Below are 26,646 nucleotides of genomic sequence, written 5' to 3' on the forward strand. Positions count from 1 at the left end.
AAGAATGAATGGACAAGTGAAAGAAAGAATGAATGGATTTGATCATGAATGACAGTGGGAAGGTTGCTTCCCTGGGCTGGGGGCAGAGCACAGCTTCTCCTGAGCCCTGGCCCCACCAAAATCTTGTTTCCCCAACTGTTTATTAAGTTGTATAAAGTGCATAGAAAACACGACAATAATTAAAGCAGACATAACAACAGGTAATTAATTGCATTCCTAAAATTTGATCCATGCATATGAATGAATGGGAGGTCACAGATTCAGTCAGGAAGGAGCCCTCGTGTTCTCCAGGGAACAGAGGTGTGGGGGGGTCTTTGCAGAGTGGAGCTCAGGCTGGCCCCAAGGGAGGCTGTCTCCTTTCCCCATGCTCTTGGCTTGGCCCTAGCTCTGGAAGTCTGAGTCTGAGGCCGAGTGATTAAGGAGGGACCATGCAGGGTAGGCGAGAGGCTCCTAGAGGCTCACAGCCACAGGAAGCTTCTGCTGGCAACTCCCATGAGGTCAGGGGAGGTGACCACTAGCTCAGCACCAAGCAGGGAAATGGGTCCCCGACCCAAGTCCACAGGCTGCATGAGCAGGCCCTGGGTGCTTGCTTAAAAAAAATGCAGAAGCTCTAATCCCTGCCTGGATGCCCTGAGTGCAGAGATCTCAATGGGACCTATGTCCACGTTTCAAACAAGGTCCCCAGGCATTCTGAAAACTTCAGAAATTTCTTGCTGGCTAACCTCAGGTAGCCCCTCAGGGGCTAGGCCCAGAGCTGCACTTTCCCCTCCCTACCCACCTCAAGAAGGAGTCGCCCCTGAGCCCAGGGGTACGAGAGGCAGGGCAAAGTCTGGATTGGAGGGCAGCTGTCCTGGAGGCCAGGATGATGGGAGGCAGAGATACCTCCTGGCTCCAAGACCAGCAATTTGATGGTAGTTACCACGACCAGAGGAGCTTTGGGGATCAGGGGACAGTGGCGGGGGGGCGGGTGAAGTCCCTCTAGGCCCCAGCACAGAGAACTGAGTTTCTGGTTCACAGTTCTGCTAGGAAAATGTCACCTCTTCCAGGAAGGCTTCTGAGCCCCAGTCAGATGCTCCAGTCTGCCCCAGGGGACACCTGCAGCTTTGCTGATGGTCCTCATCACGTCAGCCCAAGCTCCCAAGGACGCCTTTCTGGCTGTAGGAGTGAGGTTGGCATCCTGTGACCTTCACCCAATGAGAGATGGCAGTTGGTGGAGAAATACCCCAGCCCCCACCAACCTTGGGACAGTGTGGAGAGGAGCAGGGTCCCCAGGCGAATGGAGGCCCGGCTGCCCCCACAGGAACTCTTCCTTGACTCAGCCTTCTGCTCCTGCCTCCCTACTCCCTTACCATTTCTTTGGGGATCCCTCCCAAATAAACACGCACCCAATCCTTGGTCTGCTTTTAGAGAAACCCAAACTAAAAGAGTAACCTCACCCTGGGAGAGGTGAGGACCCTAACTTGCTAACAAGAATTATCCCAGAGGACCCTGGGACTCCCTACAAAGCCGCTGCACACGCCTTGTCTCACTGGCCCATGCAACTCCTATGATACGGGTATCATCACCTCAAACTGTTATTCCTTTAAGAGCCAAAACTATTTGGGAAACTGTTGGGGAACCCTATGTTTGCTACATGTGGCTCATTTCATGCATTTGTGTTGCCTTTCTCGCCCCCAGGGCGATTGAGTCTGCACCCCATTTTTAGTGATGCAAACTGCTGCTCCAATAGGAAGGCTTGTGGCCCAGCTCAAGGTTCGAGTCTGACCTCCTGAACATGGGGTCCAGGACACAGAGGAACATCTGGGGGGAAGGATGGAGCTCCTCCTCTCTGCTCCAGGCCAAGAGGCTCATCCCAGCCGCAGAATCTGGAGAGGTTAAGCCTTGGTTCAAATCTGAGCTGTGTGATCTTGGGCCCATGATTGCACCTCTCTGAGCCTCCGTTTCCTCACCTGTAACACCGGGCTCACAATCCCAATTTGCAAGGTGTTGCTGGGGCTAGAGATCTCCACGGGGCGCCAGCATCTCAGCAGGTGCTCAGCGAATGGCAGAGGTCCCCAGCCTCTGTGATGGTTACCCCTCCCTTCTGGCTTATTAAGGCAGGGCAGGGAGTCAGGGGACAGCAAGAATGACCGAGGGGGTGGCCTGGGGGTGTCATTAGAATCTGTTCTCAATGAGGAGAGGCCATGAGGCCAGGAGGCTGGCCCAGGTCCCCAGGGGCCTGCGTGATTGGGAGCTAAAGCAGCTGCCTGATCACTGGCTGAGACCTCTGCTGTCCTGTTACCTGCTGTTAGGAGGCAGAGGCGGTGGCAGGCCTGGAGGACAGGCAATCACGTTCAGGCCGACCCCCAGAGACCACAGGCATCTTGGGGGCCTTCCAGACCTGGTGGGGGCCAGCTCTCAGCCATGACTCCCCACCGTGTCCTCTGACATCTGGCCTCTCCAGGGGGAGGGCAGTGGCCAAGATCCATTGCTCCCACCTAGGGGCCTCAGGAAGGTTCTAACAGGACCCTTACTCTTAAAGTGACAGGTACCATAACCATATGTAGACACTAGGCTTTCCTGTATTTCATTTGAACTTAAAAAAAATTATGCCTCACTGTTGTAAATACTCTACAGAGACTTGGAAACTCTTGTGAAATTGTTTGCACTCGTTTTATAAACGAATTAAGTCAGTACTGTGCTCTCTCCCACCCTCCAAACATGTACTTCCGGAGACTGCGCTCCCCGCCCAGCCGAGTCCGGGTGCAGAAGCCCGGGGTGAGAGGTGAGAGGGAGGGGGCTCCTCCGCCCCACCCCGGGACCGCAGGAGGCCACCGCGGCCTGCTCTGGGCTCTGCGAGGCCTCCCCGACTCCTTCCTCGGCCGCGGGGCGCGGCGGAGGCTGCTCCCCAGACGGGGAGGGCGGGAGCGTGGCGGGGCAGGCCAGGCGGGGCGGCCGGAGTCGGGGCGGGGCAGAGGCGGGACGCTCCCCGCTGCGAGCGCGGGGGACACCCGCCGAGTCCAGCGCCGGGCTCCGTCCCGCGCGCGATTGGGCCGGGCCCCCGCGCAGCCCGCGGCCGCCGGTAGGGGGCGCCTTGGTCATGCATTATTCATCGCCCGCCGCCCGCCCGCGCCGCCGCCTCCCTCGCCTTCCCCCGCGCGGGCTGCGGGCTGCGCCGCGGAGCGGGAGCGCGGAGCCTTCACAATATTGTGGCAGCTCCGCGAGTGACGGCTCCGGGAGGCGGGGGCCGCGCAGCTCGGGCGACGGGAGGCAGCGGTGGCGGGGGCTGCGGCTGGGAGGGGTCCTGGGGTGGGGGCGACGCTGGGTCACATCGTCCCAAGGGGGCCCGGGCGGAGGGGCCTGGTTTAACAGAGGCCTAGCATGGCAAGTTCGAGTGTGGGGCGCCGTCAGTCCGTCCGTCCGTCCGTCCGTCCTTCCATCAAGTCAGCCAACACGCAGGGAGCGTCTGCTCTGATCCAGGGGTAGGGAACGTGACGGTGACCAAGGCAGGCGTGGTCCCCATCCTTCTAAAACTTAATCTGGAAGGGGGGGCGGCAGATCAAAAGCACGTCAACAGATAATTAAGATAATTCCAGATAAGAGCGCTCTGCATAAAAGAAAGCTCTGCTGGGGGCTATTCAGACCGTCAGGGGGGGCTTCTGTGAGAAGGTGACATTTGTGCGGAGACCCAAAGGGCAAGAGTGAACCTGACCTTGACCAGTCCCGGGGCCTCTGAGGTTTCTCCCCACCCCGCCCCTGGCCTTCTAGGGGTGCAGTAAAATTCAGCACCTCACCCCCACCCGCACTCGCACACGTCCCCAGAAGCGGGGAGCGTCTCGGGAGACGCAGATGCGGGCTGAGATGGGTCCCCGCCCGGCCTTCCCCTGGGCTGCAGGTCCTGGCCACCACAGGCAGCGGGCTAGCCCAGGAGCCCTGGGCACGGGGCGCCGAGAGGATCAGGTTCCCTCCGACTGTCCCCTCCGACTCCTGCTCCGGTGTTGGGCTGGGGGAACGGGAGCGTGGAGTCCGGGCACGCCAGCCCTCGATGGGCCGCTCGGCCCGCCACCCCCCAGCCTCTGCTCCAGGGCGGTCAACGTTCGGGGGATGGAGGGCGTGGGCTCAGGGTCACCGCCGGCATCGGGTTTCCTTTCACTTGTGCAAAGACTCGTTGACGCCTGAGCACATCAATATCCTTAATGACAGTGAGAGGAGCTGGGACTACAGACGGCAGGGCCCCCGCCCTGCCTCCGCCTCTCCCTGCCCGCTCCCCTCGGCCCCCTCTTCCTCCTCTTCTCTCTGATTCCTGTCTCCTCGCTCAGTCTCTCCCTCCTGCCTGTCTCTCCTCTTCCCTCCTCCTGTCTTGAGTCCTGCTCTCTTTCCTCTTTTTCTTCTTTCTTTCCTTTCTCTCTGTCTCAGCTGTCTCCTCTCTTCTCCTCTCCCCGCTCCCAGGACCCCAGAGCTCTTGTGCATTCGCAAACTTTCGCTCGGCTGCCTGAGGCCCCAGTGGGCCAGTCCCTCTCCTCTGTCTGTCTGTCCATCCCAGCTGGGCCCCAGCACCTTCCCGGAGGCAGCCTCAGCCCCAAGGCAGAGCCTCAAAGTGGGGCCCAGGGAGAGGCACTCAGCTCCCAGTCCTGCAGCCACCGCCCCAAAGGCACTCGGGCTGCTGCCTTCCCATACCCCCGGCTACGCTGGGAAATGAAAATGCCAAGTTTGGGTGTGGGGCCTCTCGGAGAGCAGAGAGTTTTGGGGAGGATTTTTCTGTTTTGTATTTTTTATGACCATATATAATTTCGCATTTCTCCCCTCAGCCTCTGCCTCCTTGGCTCCCAGATGTGTCCCACATTGAAGAATTATCTCTCCTCCCTAGAGTGAAATAAATGCAATCAATATGAGTATTGCTCTCAGGGCCTTGAAATATTACATTAATGTTCCATGTGGTGACATTTTAGCTGGAATTTTCAAATACATTATGATGGTTCAAATTAATATTTATCAGATCAGCTTTTATATTTTGCAAAAGAGAGAGAGAGAGGGAGAGAGGGAGAGAGAGAAAAGGAAAGACAGAGAGAGCATTATTAAAATACAAAATGCAGATCAAGTCTAAAATCGATGGTCCATTTTCCTAGCACTTTCCAGGGGCTGTCTTTAGCTTTCTGGGTTTGTTTTTAAATTTATTGGTGTTTCAGGCAAATCTATTGGGCTCCCTCAGCCCCCTGGTCGTTCTCCCCTCCTTGCTGCCCTGGCAGGCTCTGGGCCCCTTCCTTTTCTGTCTTTCTCTCTTTATTATCCTGAAATGTAAATTACGACATTAGCCCAGTCCTTATTTTTTTTTAAAACTCTCCGATGATTAAATCTGCTACACGACATCCTTGTCCTTTCTATAAATTAAATCATCTTGGCTTTGGACCTCCAGCTCAGGGCAGATGCCACCCGGGTGTCGAGGCGGCGAGCAGCTCGGGCCGAGGGCCGGGGTCCTTGTCCCCTTCCGGTGAGGACACTGGGGGCCTTTGTGTGGGGGCAGAGAGGACGCCTCCCTGGCTCGGTTTTCTGTAAATAAGAAATGTGGACTGGAGGGAGGAGGTGGTGGCAATCGTACATTCCACTTTATTTCAGTCCCTTCCAAACTGATTACTCTGTGAAGTGGAAAATCCAGGCAGATTAATGGTTTAATTCTCTTTCTCTTTTCTTTTGCTTTTTTCCCCATCCGCCTCCTGTTGTTTTTTTTTTTTCTCTCTCTTCCTTTTGCATCTTTTCCCCCTTCTTGGAGTGGTATTCAAAGACTCAGAGGCTTTGGGGAGGTGCACACAGACCTACAACGTGGTTCTTGGAGGAAGGACGGCAAGTCCAGCCGGGGGACATTGCCAGCCCCACCCTAGCTTTGCCTGGGAGCTCTGCAGGGGTTAATGATGCCTGCTTCAGCCCTTCACTTGTTCTCTTCGGTGACTTTCTATTTCCTCCCTCCTCAAGTTCTCTGGGTGAGAGTTTGAGCCGGAGTGAGTGTTTATCGTCAAGTGCACAAAGGCGCACACACCACTGCAGACCCCACGCGCACACACGCAAGCACGCGCGCAAGTACGGCAATACAGACGCTCTGAGAAGGTCCACATAGGGCAAGCTGCCCTCCTGATTTCTCTCCGCTGCTGATCTGGCCAAAAGAACGACAGGAAACTTAAAAAAGAAAAGGAGGAGGGATCGATTATTCGACCTGTACTTGAACCCGACTGAAAGAGATAAAGCGGAATTTTCAATAGGTCCCCTGCCCTTTTCACCAGGAGGGAAAGAGGAGAAGAAAAACAAGAGATATTTATATGACAGCAGCTGCTGAAAATAGCATTTCAGAGCCATAAAAAAGGCAAAAAGAAATTCAATGGAAGAAAAGGCAAGAAACTCGTTGTCTGCTCCCCAAAAGGCGAAGCAGGCAGGCAGCGAGTGGTCCCGGCTGGAAATACGTGCATGCTTTCTATAGATCTGTTTGAAATTATACTTGTCATTGAGGGGGAATTTATGCTTCTATTGATCTGCAAAAGGAAAATATTAAATGGTTTGGTTTTGATCTTTCGGTGACCCCAAGGTCAAGGGTAGTAGCAGATTAGTATTCATAGAATTCATCACGGAATTGCAGCCTGCATCCACTTTATGCAAACATGCTCAAAACACGCCTGGTGAAGCAGGCAGCAAATGGCCAATGACAAGGAAAAAGCCAACAGCACCCCCTCCCACCCCGTGGGGCTCTCCCTCTTCCAACCCCTTGGGGAGAAAAAGAAAGAAACAGCGAAGGGCTGAGTGGCTGGACGGATGACAGACGCCCGTGACTCTCGTGGGCCTGCACAAAGGTGGGGCTCCCAGACGGGGGCGAGTACATGAGGAGTTCAGAAGGATGCCCGCCGTGGGGAATACGGTGTGCAGCTGAAAGGGCGACAACCCTGGGCTGGGGGCCCAGGCGGGCAGTGAGGGGCACGCAGACCTGCAGCCAGACGTTGCCGGGAGAGCGATGGGCAGGCAGGCACACACACGTGTGCGCACACACACTCAGCCCGCGGAAGCCTGGGTCTTCCCTGAAGGGGGGCACGTGGAGAGCTCTCCGAGGGTGACATTGTTGCTTGTTCTACACTGAGGAGCATCCTTAGCATGAGGCACCCAGGCGCAGGAGAGAAAGGCCAGGCGTGCACGCTGCCCTGATCCACCGAAGCCCTCCGCTCTCCCTCCCTCAGTGGCCGCGGAACCTGTGTTCAGTCTGTATGCAAAAGGACACACGTGGAGCCCCTGGAGGCAGGCTGCAAACACCCCTCCTGCCTCGGTTCAGCACACAAGTGCCCTCTTAGCAGAGTCTGTCCCCAATGTGGGAACATTTGGTCAGTAACAGAGTCACTTGCCAATGCACTAAAAATAACCCACCAAGCATATCCCTGCAATGGCAGGAATTCTGGCTGGCCCTTGTTCTACCGGCTGATCAGGGGGCCAGTGAGGGGCACAGATCCCAACTCCCACTGGGGGCTGGGGAGGGGCCGAGGGAGCAGACCTCTGAAGACAAGGCTCCCGGTCTTTACCGGGTGCCCTCTTGTCCATACTTGGCTTGGGTTATTATCTCACTCAGCACTCACAACTGTTCTGCCAGGGTGGGGTTGTTAACGCCCCATTGTGTAGATGAGAAAACTGAGGCTCAGAGAGGTGGAGTCATGGGCTCGAGGTCTCAGCTCTGTCCTGACATTAAAGCCCACTCTCTGAACTGCTCTGCTCCCGTGGCCTGGCACTCACCCTTCACAGTTTAGGCCAATTCCAGTAGTGGGTGCAGAGGGAGGGCAGTTTGGAATGAAGATGGTCTTGGAGGCCTTGGGGGGTCTGGGGGCTGCGAGGGGGGAGAGTGGCCCCAGCCCCACCTCCTCGTCCCGGCTAGGAGGACAGCGTTCTGCCTATTAATCATGTTTCATTTATATTAGCTTGACTCGATCTACTGTATATTTGAAATGGATTTAATTTTAGATCACGCACTATGGAAGGGGGCCAGTTTGGTGTAAGGAGCATTATGAATATTTTCCATAAGCTGGATATACATTATCCACGGACAGATATACGAGCCGCAGCTCAGGGCTCCTGGCTGGGGGAAGGGGGCTGCTCTCTCCTTCCTTCCCCCCATTCCCCTGCAGCCCAGGGTCACAGGGCTTTGGAGGGGCCCCTCTCCGCCCCTGCCCCTGCCAGGGTGGTGGGCTATCTCAGCCTCATCTTTCCCCTGCCTGTGACCTCATCCCCACTGACCTTGAAGCTCCTGTTTCTCCCAGCTCCAGCCTGAGCTGCAGGCTTGAGAAACGTGTGCAAGGTGGGAGGAAGTCAGGACTGTGACAGACACCAGGGCCAGGGACCCTGGCCTGACCTGCCAGCGGTTCCCCAGAGCTGTGGGAGGTGCAGAGCCCAGCCTGAGATACAGGTGGGGGGTGGGATTTGGAAGGAGAGAGGCCCCAGGACTGCCACCTTCAACTCTGAGCTCTGACGGAGAAGGCGAAAGCGGGGCTCCGTTGGCCGGCTGGTGGGTGGCACCTTCCTGCTTAGCCCAGCAAGAGGGGACAGGCCAAACCAGACCTTTCTGAGAGGTGTCTGAGCCTGGGCCAGGTGTCCCTCTCCTGGGGGTGGGCTGTGGGCCTCAGTCCTGGGGCCTTCCCCCCTTCCCAGGGCGTAGAGCTAGAAGGCCCCCCTTGAACCAGCCTATAATTCCAGACCTCAGCTGGGGAAACTGAGGCCCAGAGAGGATGAGGATCTTGCCTGGGGTCACAGGGTGAGCCGGAGAGGTGCACACATACTCTCACTTGTATAAGGCTCTCCGTGCTGCCAAGTGCTTCCCGTGTTTGTTCTCCTCGGAGCGTAACGCCTGGCCCTGACCTTGAAGGACTAATGCTCAAGGCAATCGAAGGACAAGCGCATGGACACGTGCCTGGGGAGCAGCGGAAACCCGCCTCGGACCCCTGCCCTGCCGCTCTGTGTGAGCCAGGTGCGGCATAGTGTTTTACAGACAGAGGGCACAGGCTCAGGAGGATTGTGACGTTTGTATCCAAACCTGTACCTTTTATCTCCCTCCATCCTCAAATCTGTCCCCACACCCTGATTCCCCATCTAGGTAAGTGGCCCCGCTGTCCCCCAAGTTGCACATGCCGCAAATCCAGCTTTTGTCCCTGTCACCACCCTGTCCCTCACCCCCACCATCACCACAAGCGGTGTCCTCCCGCAGTAGGCTCTCTCAAGTCTGCGCCCTTCTCCCTTGGCTCTCCTCCCTCTAGTCCGAGCCACCCCCATCTCTCCCGCCCCACTGATGGGCTCCTGGAGTGCCCGCACAGCGCCTGCCAACAGCACTCTGCTCTCCGCACGGTGGCCGGAGAGACTTGTTCAAACACAAGCACAGTTGTGTTGCACACTCCTCTTCCAGCACTCCTGGGACCAAATCCCAAATCCGGACACTGGCCAAGAGGGTTCATCATGGGGTGGCCCCTGCCCTTTTCCCCAGGGTCACCGCACCCCCCGCCCCAGCTCAATCTCCTGCTTCCGTGGCCTTTCCGGCGCTTCACCTGCCATGTGCCATGACCCTCCACCCCAGACCTTCCCGAGAGGTGTCAGCCTGGGCCGGGTGCCCCTTTCCTGGGGGTGGGCTGTGGGCCTCAGTCCTGGGGCCTTGCCCCTTTCCCAGGCCGTCAGAACTAGAAGGCTCCCCTTGAACCAGCCTATAATTCCAGACCACCTCAGCTGGGGAAACTGAGGCCCAGAGAGGATGAGGGTCTTGCCCGAGGTCACAGGGCGATCCAGAGAGGTGCACACACACACTCATTTGTATAATGGCACATACTGGCCCCTCTGCCTGGGCCGCTGCCCCCTCTCTTTACCTGGCCAGCTCCTCTTCAACCCTCAGGCTTTGACCTCCCCAGGGAGAGCCTCTGATCACACCCACCCTCCCCACCCAAGTCTAGCTCAAGTCCCACTCCTGCCGTTTGCAAACCCTGCCGCCATAAGGGGCTATTTGGGATCTAACTCTCCACACGCAGCAGCAAAGCTCGGGGTACACACTGGGCCCGGGCCTCGCACAGGTACCAGCTGCGACCTCTGTCTTCCCCACCGTCCGCACATCCATCAGTTTCTCCACCATAGCAGAGTATAATGCACCCGTCACCCACCCAGCCTAGGCTGGCAGCCTTTCAGAAGTGGCATGCGAGGCTTCTCTTATTCATTCTTAATTTAAGGTTTTGTGAGTTGTAATAACCCCCCTTCCCCCCAAATCACTGGGGATGGGGACCTTCACGTCAGCCCCGGGCCAGGAGCGCTGAAGGGTAATTGCATTGCACGTATGCTAATGGTTGTCTGGAGAAGACAATGGCAACTGGGGGACCGGGATGGGGCTTCTCTCCCACCCAGAGTGCCTGGAGGGTGGGGAGCCGGGCTGGGGTGGGGGGCTGGTGTCGCAAGCCGGCTGGGAACCTTTGGGGGATTGTGCGGCCTGCAGTCCACAGCGGAGGAAAAGATAAAAGGGTGAGGGGCCTGGTCCAGGGGCTTGGCTGGGGCCAGATGCCCTGAAAAGGGTACAAAACGCTCTCCTTCCTCTAACTCCTCCTGCTCCACCCTCAGGGTACAGGCTGCTTCCCTCTTTTCTGGGGCCAGAGATAGCCCCCCGAGAGAAGAAGAATCTGGGAGCATGGACACTGGGGGGGCACTTGAATCCTGGTCCCGCCTCCCATAAGCTGTGTGACATTAAACAAGCCACTTAACTTCTCTGAGCCTCAGTTTCCTCATCTTTAAAAGTCTTATTTAACTGGCACCTGCCTTTAGGTTGTTTTATATTTTAAAAGAGATAACACACAGAGGTAAATTTCAGGGTGCTTGGTGTGGGTAGGTCTTCGACAAATTAAGTGATTGCAAAAGTTTTTATAACTATTAATCCATGACAGGTCCGTGATGAGGTAGACCGAGGGACTCCTGGCTTCCTACCTGGAGGGGAGGTGCTTCCTGGATGGAGGGAGGGTCCTGACGCACAGGTGTCCCTTCCTTGGAGAGGCCTCTGACGCCTCCCATCGCTGGGGCTCCCTCCCCCTCTCCCGTGTCCCTGCAGCGATGCTCCTGCTTCCTTCACTGAGTCCAGCTTGTAAGCAAATACTAGTTTCCTTACTTCCCATCCACTCCTCTCTCCAGACCGTGGGTTTATCCGGGTGCCTGGAACAGTGTCGAGCACACAGTGGGTATGCCATAAATATTCGCCCAGTGAAGAAGTGACTCAATGAGGACACGCAGAAAAGTGGGGGACAAGGGCATGTAAATTGGGGTTCAGGGGTATAGCCTCCTGCACCCACCTGACCTCTGTCTTGGGCCTCAGGAAGTACATACCTGTCACCCACCTGCCCTGCCCCCCCAGGGTCCTGTCCCCATTCTGTCACTGGAATGGACCTTTCCTGCCTCCCTGCAGATTCGGGGCTGGTGGGGAGCTGGGATGCTCTCGGGGCCTGGGCTGGGGAGGAGGGTGCTTTCCGGGCTGCGTGCCCCCCGTTTCTCCTCCCAGGCTCCTCGCCCTTGGCCTGCCCCAGGACCCGCAAGGCATGTGGTGCCCCTCACCTCCTGGCAGCCTCCTCCCCCGCACCCCTGAGGCTGAAGTGTCCCCCAGGCAGCTCAGTTATCCTTCTCCGAGGTCTAATTGGAGCCTGACATCCCTTCCCCTTAAACAGAGAGCCAGAGCCCAGCGCTTTAAGCAGATTTGAGGGTGCCGCATGCTCCCGGGAGCGAAGTATAGTGGCCAAGGATGACGATGAAGAAACATTGACAGTGTCCCTTCCTGCAACCCTGGTCCCATTGCTGTGGTCCACTCAGCACCCGGTCCCCCAGGTCGCAGACCCAGGGCCTCCCTGGCTCCAGTGCCAGAGAGAGGCGAGAGGCTGGTGGCCTGTGCTGGCTCCTGCCAGGGGGTTTCTGAGCCAGTCCAGTCTGTGTCCCCAGGTGGGGCGGGGGTACTGGTTCCTCCATGGGCCCTGGGGACACCTGCCACCCCAGAGACTGCCCGCTCCACCCCGCTAGGCCCACAGCGGGGGCCAGGCCGAATTCTGAGTAGTGAGACCGGGGGAGAAAACAGATTGATGACATCCACGCCAGAGGATGGGCCTTCCAGTTTACAGAGGCCGCGTGCTGGGGGGAGGGCGGGGGGCGTTCTGTGACAGAGATGGAGCCCGAGGGAGGGGGAGAGACAGGAAGAGAGGTAGACACAGAGACAGAAAGAGGAGGGAGAGAAAGAGAGAAAGACAAAGAGATTTATCTTGCCAAAGATGGAGGGGGATGCAGAGAGACGGGTGCAGAGAGAGCACTGGGAGAGGCAGAGAGGCTGTGAGAGACTCTTGGAGACAGAGACGCACGGGGGATGCTGAGCAGAGAACCAGGGCGAGGCTGGCGAGGGTCTGTGCGCCAGCGACAGAGGAACGCGGGAGACGGAGAGAACGTGGGGCCCAGCGTGTGCTGATCGGGCTGTCCGTGCATGCTGCCAGGCCTGGAGTGGTCTGGCCAACGCCTGCTGAATTAGATGGAGAATTGGAAAGTGGGGGACAGGCATTTTGCACGCAAAGAACGAGTGCCCTCCTCATGTGACTGTCCTCACGTGTCTGCAATCACGTGTGCAATGTGTACAAGCGTGCAAGTGTGGGGACAGCAGGGCTCGGTTTCCCCATCGGCTGTCCCCATGTCCTCTTGGCGAGGACTCTGTCTGCAGACGTTCCCGCTGGTGGGCTGCAGGGCTGGGTGGTGTCTGATGGGGGGTGGCCCGACACACGCCCTCAGCAGGGGAGGCCAGGGAGCTGTCAGCAGCCCAGGGCCGGGCAGGCAGCGAAAGTGAGCCGGAGAAGGGCCACTTCTCCTCACTGCTGTTCACTTGACACTCTCTAGCCCAGAAGCCACCTGTTCAGCCATCCGTCACCCAAGGAAAACACAGCTTTCCTGAAACCGGGAATTGGACAGAGAGTCCCAGGAGGGGGTGAGCAGGGGGAAATGCCCACCTTCCGCCACTCCCAGGGGGCCACAGGCCCACCCCCGGCTGGGCTGGAGGGCAGGGTCCAGTCTCTGGGAACTAAAAAAAAAATATACTTCCAATCTAGTACCAACCTGGTACATTTGGGGGGACCAGAGGGCTGAGGGCCACAGAAGTGCCCACCTTGGGGGTGGTGACAGAGCAGCCCTTGCCGGGGTGGTATAGCTGGGTCTGTGCCCTGGAGGAGCTGCCATGTGAACTGCGTGTCCCCACGTGGGGATGGGGCAGGGGCCAGTGTGGGCTGGGGGTTGGCACTGGAGCAAGCCGGGGCTTGGGGGGCAGGCAGGGTGGCTGGGGCAAGGGAGCGACCTGGCTTGGAGCAGGCCTGGGGCTCTGCCCAGCAGCGGCGCCCCAGCCAGCAGAGGCCGGGCCGTGCCCCGCCATGCCCCGCCTCGGATCGCTTGTTAATTTCATCGTTTAGCCCGTTTATGGTGTTCCCAGTTGCTGTTGCTTTTATAAACAAGCATTTTGGTGACCTTCCCCTCCGGACATCAGCTCCGCAAGAATCCCGAGCCCTGAACATTTATAAATAAGCCTTCTCTCAAGTTCCACAACAGGTGTGACCTCCCCCCCGCCCCCCTCCCCTGTCCTGTCCGAAAACTGAACAGTTTCAACAAGCAAAGGGAAGCCGCTAGGGCTGTCTTAAAGGGGTCGAGTGGAGGCCACGGTGCATGAGGCTGCAGTGGGGTTGGCCCACCTCCTCCTCCACGCCCCCCAGCTGGGAGTCCCAGAGGATAGGGCTGGTGTGCAGTTGTCCCCTGACTCCACTTCCCCCGAATACCCCGGCCCAAGAGGCTACAGTCTGAGAGGGCTCCTTTGCTAACAAGAGCGTATCTGAGTCAAGCCCCCCTCCCCACTCCCAGGAAGTCTGACTGAGCCCCCCAACCCCAATCCCCTCCACAGTCAGTTTCCCCCACGCGGCCCCACCCTGGTGAGCATAGAGCGTTTCCCTCTCTTCTTCCCTGCCAAAGCTCCCTGATTCATGCTTTGCAGCATTTCATACACATTTATTTAACAAGCGTTCATTTATCCAACAAATATTTCTGGAGCTCCTCCCCTGTGCCAGGGATACAAGGCTGAAGACTCAGCCCTGCCCCCAGGGAGCTCACCCTCTAGCAGGGCAGACAGCAAAGTGGTCAGACAAGTGAACCACGGGTGCCAAGTCTCCTGAGAAAGGGCCTCAAGGACTTGGGGGTGAAACATTTCCTGGAAGGGCTGACTCTCAAGTTCAGTCATCACCAGGGAGGTGACAAGGGGACACACATTCTAGGCAAAGGAAACCGACAGGGCAGGGGCACAGAGGCAAACACAGCCCATGGGGAACTGTAATAGTTTGGTGTGGCTGGAGCTCAGGGGCCTCGGCAGGACTGGCAGGAAAGGAAGGACTCTCAGAACCCACCATGCTTGTGCCCGTCCCCAGCAGCAGTGCTGGTCTTAGGTTTGGAAACCCTAGAGAGCTGGGATCAGGCCTGTGATGGTTGGTCCCCAGGGTAAAATAGGCCTAAAAATGTCCTTTGGTGTTGGTAATGTGAGGTGACAAGATGGTGCTGTCAAAGGATGATGAAGATGGTGGTGGTGATGACTGAGACAGATGAGGAGGAAGAAAATGAGGGTGATGGTGATGATGATGGAATTGCAGATGGTAGCAGCAGGAGAGTAATAATGATGATTATGGCGGTGATCATCTTGGCGGGGATTGTGGTGGTGATGGTGCTGATAGTGGTAGTGGTGATGGTGGTGATGGTGGTGCTGGTGTCTGTGGTAAGGCTACCAATGGTAGGGATGCTTATGGTGCTGATCAGGGTGACAGTGGTGGTGGTGATGGTTATGATGGTGTAGTAATGGTTGTGACAGTAATGGTGGTGGTGATGGTAGTGGTGGTGGTGATGGTAGTGGTGGTGGTGATCATGATGGTGGTTGTGATGGTGCTCATAGTGTAGGGCTGGTGCCTACGGAGTGAGGCTAGTGAGGGTGGTGATGGTGGTGATGGTTATGGTGGTGATGGTTATGGTGGTGATGGTGATGATGGCAGTAATGATAGTGGTGATGGTGGTAGTGACAGTGGTGGTGATAGTGATCGTGGTGGTAGAGATGATGGTGGTGATGGTTATGGTGTTGGTGGTGCTGGTGGTAATGCTTGGTGGTGAAGGTGGTGGTGGTGATGATTGTGTGGTGATGATGGCAGCAGTGATGGTGGTGATGGTGGTGGTGATGGTTGTGGTGGTGGCGGTGGTGATAGTGATGGTGGTGGTGGTGGTGGTGTGTGGTGGTGGTAGTGGTGGTGATGATGGTGGTGATAGTGGTTGTGGTGGTGGTGGTGGTGGTGATGGTGGTGGTGACAGTGGTGGTGGTGCTGGTGGTGGTTGTGGTGGTGGTGGTGGTGGTGGTTGTGATCGTGTGGTGGTGGTTGTGGTGGTGATGGTGGTGGTGACAGTGGTGGTGGTGGTGGTGGTGGTTGTGATCATGTGGTGGTGGTTGTGGTGGTGATGGTGGTGGTGGTGGTTGTGGTGGTGATGGTGGTGGTTGTGGTGGTGGTTGTGGTGGTGGTGGTTGTGATCATGTGGTGGTGGTTGTGGTGGTGATGGTGGTGGTTGTGGTTGTGGTGGTGGTGGTGGTGGTTGTGATGGTTGTGGTGGTGGTGGTGGTGGTGATGGTGGTGGTTGTGATGGTTGTGGTGGTGGTGGTTGTGATCGTTGTGGTGGTGGTGGTGGTGGTGGTGATGGTGGTGGTGACAGTGGTGGTGATGGTGGTGGTGGCTGGGATGGTGCTCACAGTGTAGCCTGGTGCCTGTGGAGTGAGGCTGGCGAGGCTGGTGCTAGTGGTGTGGTACTCATCGTGCTCTTGGTGGTCAAGGGTAATGGAGGTGATCCTGGTTGTCATGGTGGTGGCTGAATCAAACCAAAAGGAGTATTTCCCCCAGTGTAGCCCAAGGGAGGAAGGTGGGAGATCCTAATCATGCTCATAAGGCATTGTCAAGGTCAGGATTCAGTCCTAAATGCCAGGTGTGACAATCAAGCTAAGGGAAGCAGGGGAAGATGCAAAAAGGCCCTGAAGGATTTTCCCTTTCAAGGCCTGGAAGGGGCCAGGAGAATTGAGTGCCAGACAGAGTCGGGACCATTAGGGAACAAGGCTGATATGCAAGTCTGTCCACAGGGGTTTGGGGAGGCCATCTCTTGCCTAGTAGCTGGCATGGGTGCCAGGGTGGGCCTCATGACCTAGAGGACTCCCACAGGGCCTGGACTCTTAGCAGACATGAGCCAAGGCGGGGTGGACCCCGGGTGGCCTGAGGGTCTGACAGAGGGACAAAGGACTTCTGTCCGTCTTAATAAGGACCTAAGGAATGATTCCTCAATGTGTCCTGTGATTCACAATTTTAAAAGAACTTTCCCCTCCCTTCTCTCTTAAAATTCACAGCCACTCTTTGGAATGGGGGCTATTATTTATTTTATAGATGAGGAAACGGATTCAGCTGGGATCCCCTTTCTCTTCTTACCCTAGTAATTCTGCTTGTCCTTCTGGCCGGCTCAGTGGCCACCTCCCAGCAGCTTCCCCGAGCGGCTCAGATGATGTCACTCCACCTCCTCTGGGGTGTCCTGGTGTCTGTGATGGCCGATGGCCGCACCACGTCGCAGGAACCCGGTCTCGCTCCCCTGCTAGATGGACTGTGCGCCCACTGCGGGTGGGTACCTGCCTTTTACCTCCAGCCCCAGGTGCCTGGCACAGAGCCGGGCTCAGAGCCCACTCAGGAAATACCAGATTTATTGATTTGTTCAAATCTCCAGCTGACTCAGGGCCCCTCCGCTACCCCTGGGGCTCCCCAGCGTTGGTGCCCCCTCAACGCGCGGGTGGGCACAGGCCAGGCCTCAGGAGAGAGGATGGAACGTGGGCGGGCCTGGCTCAGCTGCCAGTTTGGGGCTGGGGAGGGAAGGTCTGGCTCTGGGAATGTAACAGCCGTGCGGTCCTCTGCGCTGAGCCCCTTTAAATGCTCCGACTGTCTGTCCCGAGAGACTGGCTAATGGCTGCCTGGGCACCGTGGATTTAACGGCATCAGACCCAAATCAGCCTTGTCTGCCCTTGACTTGTCCCTCCCCCCAGGGGCTGGGGCTCCCCTGGGGCCTGCCTTGGAAGAGTCCCTGAGCTCTGGGGGACTCGGGCTGGATTCTAGCCAGAAGGCCCAGGCAGCAGGTGAGGAAGGGGCTCCCGGCCCTGTGGGTGGCCAGGGCGGTGCAGCCAGGCCACTGGCCGTGAGCCCTTGGATGTGTCGCCCCTCCCCAAAAGTCCTGGGTGATCAGATGACAGTCCTCCCTGCTGTCCCACCTCTTGGGGTTGTTTGTCAATGAGAAGGATGGGAAAGCATTTACACCCTCCGGAAGGAAGTCCATGAAAACACGAGTTCAGTGAACCGTTATTCGCAGCGACGATGAAATGGAGGCCCTCACCTTTTGCACGGAAGCTGCACCAAGAACAAAGCGCTTTCACGCAGTGTCGTGCTGTCTGCACCCCTGCGGTGTGCCAGGCACTGCGCTAAGTGCCTTATCCTGGCCGATTGGGTCCTCTGGGGCTCAGACACCCCGGCCTTGGCAAGCTCAGTAGCTCTGCAGAGGTCGTCCCTGCCACCTCCCAGCCTCAGCTCATTGGTGCTGGCTGCTGTGCCCCCGGACTCCCCGGCAGCCCACTGCAGGGGGAAGAACACTCTTCCCATCGTCCTTGACGTGGAAACTGAGGCTCAGAGAGGGGCAGTGTGCAGCAGGGAAACACAGCCCGGAGTTGGAGCCCTGCTCTGCCTCAAACTCCCGTGCGACCCTCGGCAAGCCCCTCCCCCATGTGGTCCTTAGCAGCCCCCATCCCAGTCTTCGTCATAGAGGAGAAGGCAGGTGCTGGGCTGAATGGTTGCTGAGGGTTTTTTGGCTTCATCCACTTGACAATCTTTCCTGAGCACCTATAACCTGCCTAACTGTTTGGGGGCTGGAGACATGATGATGAACTGGAACCATACGGCACCACCTTCGTGGAGGTGACAGTCTCCGTGGAGGTCACAGACAGGAGACAAGGAGGGAGATAAACCAGATTAGCCCCATAAGGACAATAAGACCAGGTGCAGTGACAGTGCCCAGGGCCTCCATGGGGGTGGGGCCAAGGAAGGTGACATTGGGCTGAAGGACAAGAGCAGAGGAGAGGCGCTATCTACAGGCAGCATCAGCCTCTGATTCTGGCAATCTGGGGTCACTTGGCTAGGAGAGGGCAAAGGTAAGACTCAAACCCAGGTCTCCTCGCTCCCAGCCCTTGCCGATGGGCCAGAGTTGGCCAGGTACCGGCAGATCAGCATGCCGGTTAAGACTGAGGCTTGCTGACTCTGGTGTCCCTGTTTCCTTTCCCTTGCTGTGGCCTGGGAAGTCAGCTGGGGCAATCACAGGGCTTACCTCGTTTGTTTTCCTTCTCTTAGGGGTCACTGTCTAGGCAAAGGCTGTGACCAGCCCAGGGCGTCAAGGGAAGCGGTGACGCAGCCTGGACTGGAACTCAGGGCTTGACTCTTGCAGCAGTTCTCCTTCCCCCTCCCTGCGAGGTGGCAGGGAGGTCCCTGTCCTCTGGGCCCAGCTGCGTGGATCCAAGGCCTCCTGGGAAGGAGGCGGCGATGGACGTGGGGCAGGGCAGGGAGCTCAGGCCTCTGGCTTCACAGATCCGACCCAGAGGCCACTCCAGGGCGGAGCTTCTGTCTCTTTTCGATAACATAGCGGCCTGTTACCGAGCGTGAGAACGAGGGAGGCTCATTCCGTACACCAGCTCACGTGAGTCCCACCGCCACCGAGGGGACTCGCTCTCTGTCAGCCGTGAGGAACAGGTTCAGAGAGGTGGGGGGCTCGCCCCTGCCAGGTTCCACAGCGGGAAGGTGGCGGAGCCGGAATCTGAACACGGCTATGCCGGATGCCACCTGCCTAGGGATGGATCCCCTCGGTCAGTCAAGCAACGTATATGTAGTTTTCTCACTAAGCACCCACTCTGTGCCAGGCACTGTTTCAGGGGCCGAAGACACAAAGTCCCTGCTCTGAAGGAGCTCTGTCTGGTCAGGGTGGCAGACACGTGCCCAGCAGCTAATTAGCCTCACGTTGACTGTAAACACCGTGAAACTCGTTCTCACACCTGCAGATTTTGACACTAAAGTCACCTTCTCAGTGAGATGTTCCCTGGACACCTTGGCTAGGGTTTCTTCCCTTCCTTGCTTTGTTCCCACCCCGCCTCCGGCACTTACTATTGTCTAAAATACCATATACTTAACGTTATTTATCCTCATTATTTTCCATCTCTTCCATTAGATCAGAGGTTAGCAAACTACAGCCCGCCACATCCGGCCCACCGCCTGTTTGTGTATAGCTGGAGAGCTAAGGATGGTCGTCACATTTTTAAATGGTTAAAAAATAATCAAAAGAAGAATAATATTTGATGACCTGCGAAAATGATGTGAAATCCGAACTCCAATATCCATAAGTAAAGTTTTATTGGAACGCAGCCGTGCTCGGTCATCGACGCGCTGCCTGTGCCCGTCTTTGAGCTGCAATGGCGGGGGAGCAGCGCGACAGAGACTGCATGTGGCGCTCCTGTCGCTTTGCACTGCTTGCTGCTTAGCACTCCACAAACTGCGGTGATGCTGTTTTCACTCACTTTTGCCCCTTGGCTCATGAAGCCTGAGTATTTACCATCTGGCCTTTTACAGACGTCTGCAAAGGGCCCCTGCACAAGAACAAGGTACGGGCTGATTTACTGCTGTGTCCCCAGCATCCAGCACGGTGCTTGGACTTCTGCTTCTGGACATGATGGAGTAACACAGCCGGATTTACCCTCTCACTTTAAAGTGCCGGAAAACTGAGCCTCTAGTTCCATCCACGCGGGAGGCTAAGGCTGGAGGACTGCTTGAGCCCAGGAGTTCAAGTCCAGCCTGGGCAATAAAGTGAGACCCTGTCTTTAAAAAAAAAAAAAAGGTACCAGAAAACCAGATGAAATCTCTGAATCAATGGTTTTCAGACACTGGACAACAGGCAGCACAGGACAGTGGTCCCTAAGAAAAGGAAAATAAAGACGAGCCTCACAATTGCCACTCTTTCCTCCCGGAGAGAGTCGTCAGGCCAGAGCACAGGGAAGGAAAGAGAAAGCCAAAATAGTCACTGAGTTGAGGTGACAGAATTTAGAGTTCAGGGAGGTGAAACAACTAGAATTTGTGGGGCAAAATACTAAAGAGGAAGGAGGTACACAGGGAGAGAGTGCACAGGTCTGAGGAGGGGTGCCCTCTCACCAGCCAGCGTGGAAAGATCTCCTACTGCAGGGGCATCAGGCAGAGCCCTGAGAAAGGCACTGCCTTAGGAGTGGGGCCGAATTTGCCCTAGACGAATGCTAGCAAAGCTTAAAAGCAAGCCTTGATGGTAGCAAAAGAATAACTTATTAATACCTGCGTTCCAGAACAAAGCCAACAATATTTAAAGGAATACAACAAAATCCAGCACCTAACAATGTAAAATTTTAAATGACAGTTAAACAAATAAGCAAATGGATGGTGGATGATGGGAGCCAGGTTTCTTGTGGTTGGAGAGGGAGGTTACAGATAAGCAAGGAGAGGGAAGGCTGGAATGAACTCTGTGTATTAGAGTTGGAGACATCAGTATGAATCCACGTTTAGCAGTAGCGTGAATACAGACAGACAGATACAGAAACTACCATAGACAAGTACATGTACGTGGGCTATGTGTGTATGTGGGCCTGGAAGCAATGACACCCTGGTAGCAATAAGCACTCCCGGTCAGATCTTGGTTTCTAGTAAAGGGGGAAATTGTGGATTCTAGGACCACAGCAGGGAAAATACAAGATGAGGCAGAGCACCTTTTCTTTTTTTTTGAGACAGAGTCTCACTCTGTTCCCCAGGCTAGAGTGCCATGGTGTCAGCTTAGCTCACAGCAACCTCAAACTCCTGGGCTCAAGTGATCCTCCTGCCTCAGCCGCCCAAGTAGCCAAGACTACAGGCACGCACCACCATGCACGGCTAATTTTTTTTCTATATATATTTTTTAATTGTCCAGCTAATTTCTTTCTATTTTTAGTAGAGACGCTCTTGCTCAGGCTGGTCTCGAAGTCCTGAGCTCAAACGATCTACCCGCCTCAGCCTCCCAGAGTGCTAGGATTACAGGCGTGAGCCACTGTGCCTGGCCCAGAGCACCTTTTCGTAGTAGCAGAAAGTAAGGAAGTGCTCCAAAAACAGGACAGGGGCATGTCAGAGGGACCCAGGAACCAACCAGAAAGACCTCCCAACAGCCAAAGCTGGAACAATTTGGACAATAAAATAAATAATATAGTATTGGATTATATCCCAAAGGATGAAATAAATACACATGCATCCATGGTGACATAAACATATGATTGAATGAATACGTAAAGGGGGAGAAGAAGTGTAAAAATATGCCAATGTCAGTTTCATAGTTTTGACAAATGTACCACAGTGACGTAAGATGTTAACAATAGGGAAAACCGGATGTGGGGTATATGGGAACTCAATACTATCTTTGCAACTTTTTTATAAATATAACATTATTCCAAAATAAGAATTTATTTTTAAAATGTCCAGCATTGAACGAAAATTACCAGGCAAGCAAAGAAGGAGAAAAATATGACCTATAACTGGGAGAAAAATCAATCAATAGAGATAGACCCAGAAACATCACACTTGGTAGAGTTAGCAGACAAAGATGTTTTGAACAACTATTATTAATATACTCTTCATGTTCAAGAAAGTAGAGGTAAGCATGAACATGATGGGAGAAGCAAAAATATTAAAAAACTCAAAAATTAAAGTTCTAGAGATGAAAAATGCAAACAACATCTGCAATGAGAAATACACTGGATAGAATTAACAGTGGGCTAGACATGGCACAAGAAAATATCAGTGACCTTAAAGTCATAGCAATAGAAATTATCTAAAATGAAATACAGCAGGGTGGGGGAAAGACGGAAGAAAAACATAATAAAATTTACCAGAGCCTCAGCGACCTGTGGGACCACACCAAGGGTCTAACACACGTGTAATTGGAGTTCCAGGAGAGGGTGGGGATGGAAAAGGTATCTGAAGACACAATGGCTAAAACTTTTCCAAATTTGACAAAAACTATAAACCCACAGATCCAAGAAGTTCAAATGAACCCCAAACAGAAGAAACCTGAAGAAAACCATATGCAGGCATATCATAGTCAAATTGCTGAAAGCCAGTGATTTTTTAAAAAATTGCTGAAAAATCGGGGGTGAAAGAACAATGTCTGGTACAAATTTTTAATAAATATTTGTCAGCTATTAAAATGAATGAAATTTGCGAATATTTAGAACGTGAACTGTAAGCTATGGAGAATGAAACAGGGTAAAGGGAAAAGGGAGGTGGGCCCAGGAAAGGGTGTACGCTGTTTCCAGGCGGTGGTGCCTGTGACGTGGCATTCGGGCAGAGCCTGGACGAGGTAAAGGAGCCAGCTGCATGGACATCCGGGCCAGGGATCTCAGGCAGAGGGGACAGTGTGCTCGAAGGCCCCGGAAAGAGGCCGCGCCTGGCGTGTTCAAGGACAGCAAGCGAGCAGTGTAACGGGAGTGCACTGGGGAAGAGTAGCAGATGGGGCCAGCGAGGTTGGGCTTCGTGGCCAACGTAAGGATTTTGGCTTTTACAATGAGTGAGACGGGAGTCACTGGAGGGCCTTGAGAAGAGAAGCGGCATGATCCGAGTTAGGTTCTAGAAGGTTCACTCTGGACCACAAGGAGAAACAATGGGGCCTCAGACTGGGCTGCCGCAGTGGGGAGGGTGAGAAGGGGTTAGATTCTGGATCCCTTTCGAAAGGAGGGACAGCAGGATTTGCCAAGGGGTGGGGGGTCGAGAGAAAGGGACGCGAAGGAACACTCCTGTTTGTGGCTAGGGCAGTTAGGGGAACAGAGTTGCATTTAGAAGCAGGGAAGGCTTGGTGATGAGTGTGGGGTGGGTGGGGCTGAGGGGTCTCAAACACACAGCCAGCTCCTCCCGCCACAATGGGCCGCCCGCTCTTTCCCAGTGATCTTAGACGTGGCCTGAGAATTCTTCTCCACATGGCGCACATAGTAGGTCCCTAGTGGTTCACTCAGGAAGGAAGCAGCAGGTATAGCAGGTGAGAGTTGGAGTTTGGGGATCTGATTCCCTGGGTGCACATCCCAGCTCCATCACTCAGTAGCTAATGACTTAGGGCAAGCTCCTTCATTCCTCCAGACCTCAGTGCCCTTATTTGTTGAGTGTTTCTGAATTTCTTAGTTTCCTAATATATTAAATGGCGTAATACTTGGCATTTATCTCATCGGGTTTTTGTGAAGATTAGATGAGAGAATGCATGAAAACACTACACGTGGTGCCTGGAAAGCACCCATAAATTAAGGGCCCCATAAGTGGTGGCTGGTACAGGCCACTGCCACACTCTGGTTCACCAGTTTCTGAGCAGAAGCAACCTTCATGGCCCCAGGAACCAGTGAGCAGGGAACAGAGGAACCCAGGAGCAAGAGCTCAGGTTTGATCTCTGCCCTGTGGGTTCTTAACCAGAGTTCTGGGGAACCCTGCGTGGGCCCAGATGAAAAGTAGCCCGTTTTTGGACAGAGCAGGCAGTCATTGAAATATAAGAAGTCCCTGCTGAAAAATGTCCCCGCTGTGAGCGCTGCTGGGTGGATTAGCTGGCATTCCTTCTCCTCCATTGAGCGGAGTCGCAAGCTAATAAATATTTCAGAATTGGCTGTATTCAATCCAGCCCTTGTCCCGTTTGACGTCTGTTCTCTCAGCTTTCAGAAGGAGACAGGTGCAGAAGGATGAAAAGGGATTTAATTACTAAACATCCCCAACTCCTGATATGCAAACACATGCTGTACTGTACACACACCTACTGCACATGGTCACGCACAAACTATGCACTCACACGCATGTGCAGGCATGGCCCTGGGCACACGCATACCCATGGGACCTGCGGCACATCTGCTCCAAGTGATTTCCCAGTGCGGTACTGTGTTCATACATGCGTGCCTATACACAACTAGCATAGGAGTCCCATAGAAGCCCGTGAGCAAACAGTATATGTGAACACATGTGTGTCCAAGCATGTACGTAGCACCTGTGGGTGTTAATATGAGCACGTCTGCAGTTGATATGCATGGATGCACACATACACATGCATTTATAACATGTGCTCACACAGATGTGCACGAGCCCAATAATACAGTTACACAGATGTTCATGTCTAAGCATATGTATGTGTGATGTGTTTCTGAGAAAAACAAAATTCAAAATCCCAATCATTGTCAAGCTGCATTGTGCACTACGGGGGGAGGTTAGGCAACTTAGTGAAAAGGCAGATGGAGAGGGGGATATAGGCCTTTCACGCCGAAAATTTCTATTTTCCTTGACACACGATCGAGCACATGCACACAACACACAAACACACTCATGTGCACACAGACCTGCAGACCCACGTTCAGTCTGTGCAAAAATGCACATCTCCCTGTGTAAGAGACTGTCATACAAACCCACAGTAGTGACTGTACCTTTGAATGGCACACTCTTGTGCATACAGGCATATGCGCACATGTGCACGCCGGACACACGCACACACACACACACACACACACACACACACACACACGGACACTCTCACCCCTCTTCTGGGAATCTCGGCTCTTTCCTCCTCTCTCAGAACTTGCCCAGCCTCTTGCTGCCTGTCCTCTGGGTGGCTGGGGAAACAGAGATTTCTAGAAACACACAGCCAGGTGTCTGGCCCTGAGGTGGAGAGAGGAGGTCGTGCCTCTGGATTCCCTCTGAGTTCAAGGGCTGGGGCAGGGCGGGGGCAGCGGAGAGGCAGGAGCAAAGCTGGCGCAGCCTCTCAGATTCCCTGACACCCACCCCCAGGGCTGGCCACTGTCCCAGGGGACCTGGCCCTATCTCCGAAGTGCTGGCGACCCCATCACTAAGACCCCCACCCCTGAAGATCTGAGAAGCCTGGGCTGCTGCCTGCTCTGCCCCATTCGCATTCGGCTCATTCACTGATGAAAGGAGCAGTGAGCACCTTCTCTGGGTTCCACCTGCGGACTGTCGTCTGCTCTGTGCCACCAAGCAATCCCTAAGCTCCTGTTTCTCAGTGAGCGCCCTGTCCCACCCAGACGGGCCTGTGGGTTAGCCTCAGCCCTCTGGGGCTAGCCTTAGCTCTCAGCTGAGCAGAGCCAAACCATGATGTTTTTATCTAGGCAGGGTCATTGCAAGTAGACAGGGGTTTGGCAGGGATGGGGGCTTTCAAATAACCAATCAGTGGGTCCTATGGAAATGTATGCAAATGAAAGATGCAAATCAGCACTGAGTCTTTTTGCATCTGCAACAGCCCAACCACCTGCCCTTAGGTGAGCACTTCCTTCCCATTGACGAGAAGGATGGCAGTGCCCATGCGGCAGGAAGTGGGCTGGAGGTCTGAGATCCCTGCCGTTCTGGCCTAGGGCCATCCGCCATCCCCACAGCCCTCTCTGAGCTGCCGGTCCGGCACCTCCCATGCCTGGGAGTAGGGGTACCCCTCGTCCAGTCCCAGGCTCAGGTGGCCCTGTCCACACTCACACTAACTCGCACTTACACTCAGTCACACCCTTGCACGCTCATTTTCAGTCCAACACACACTTACCCATGTACAAGTACACACAAGCCTACACACATCTGCACACACCTGCATCCTCATTTATGCAATCATTTGCATTACTGACCCACATATGAGCTCACGGACTCATTGTACACACTCAGCTTTGCACACACTTTCTTACACACAGTGTCAGTATACACATCCATATCTTTGTATTTCTACATTCACATGCACTCACACCTTTGTACACTTGCTCACACTGACTGATCACTTACAAGTGTTAACAGACCCCCACACACAAGTCTGCACATGCCCATCCCTGACTGTGTGGGAGCCCACGAACCTGTGTCCCCTCGAGGCCAAGAGTCCAGGATCCCGGGAGAGGCAGGGGGTGGGGCCACAGGTGCCCCACTGGAGAGCCCAAGGGGCCAGAGCTCAGGGCCCAGCACGGCCCCTGTCGGCTTCCCCGAGGGATGGGGAGCCCCTACCACAGACACCCCCGACAGCCTCCGGGACAGGTGGGAGGGAGCTCCCAGGATAATGCCTCCCTCAGGAAGTGGTAATTGAGGGGTAGAGAATTAGGTAATCAGCACTGCCAGGAAGTGGGGATGTGCCCTGTTGCCTTTGTTCCTAGAATGAGCAAGTGGGAGATGGGAGGGAAGGAACCCAGCCAAGCTTGGGGTGGCTGGAAGGGGGAGTGCTGTCCCCTCATCCCTCGCCTGCCGCCTATTGGTGCCACCAACGGAAGTAAGGTGGGCACTGTCAGGCCCTGAACCTACTGGCAGGGATCCCTGGGGGCCAGCTGGGCCCGGAGGGTCCTGGAGGTGCCTCATTGTATCCGAGCCATCCCACTGACCTCCCCAGCTTTCCCCCCACCACTGCACACCGGAGTCTACTAAGAGCCCAGGAACAAGGCGGGCTGGAGTTCGAATCCTGACTCAACCTTATTAGCAGCAGTGTGAGCTTAGGTGGGTCCCTAAACTCATCAAGTCTCAGCTG

This window comes from Propithecus coquereli, unplaced genomic scaffold (genome assembly GCF_000956105.1).
Source record: "Propithecus coquereli isolate 6110/MARCELLA unplaced genomic scaffold, Pcoq_1.0 Scaffold77, whole genome shotgun sequence".
NCBI lineage: Eukaryota > Metazoa > Chordata > Mammalia > Primates > Indriidae > Propithecus > Propithecus coquereli.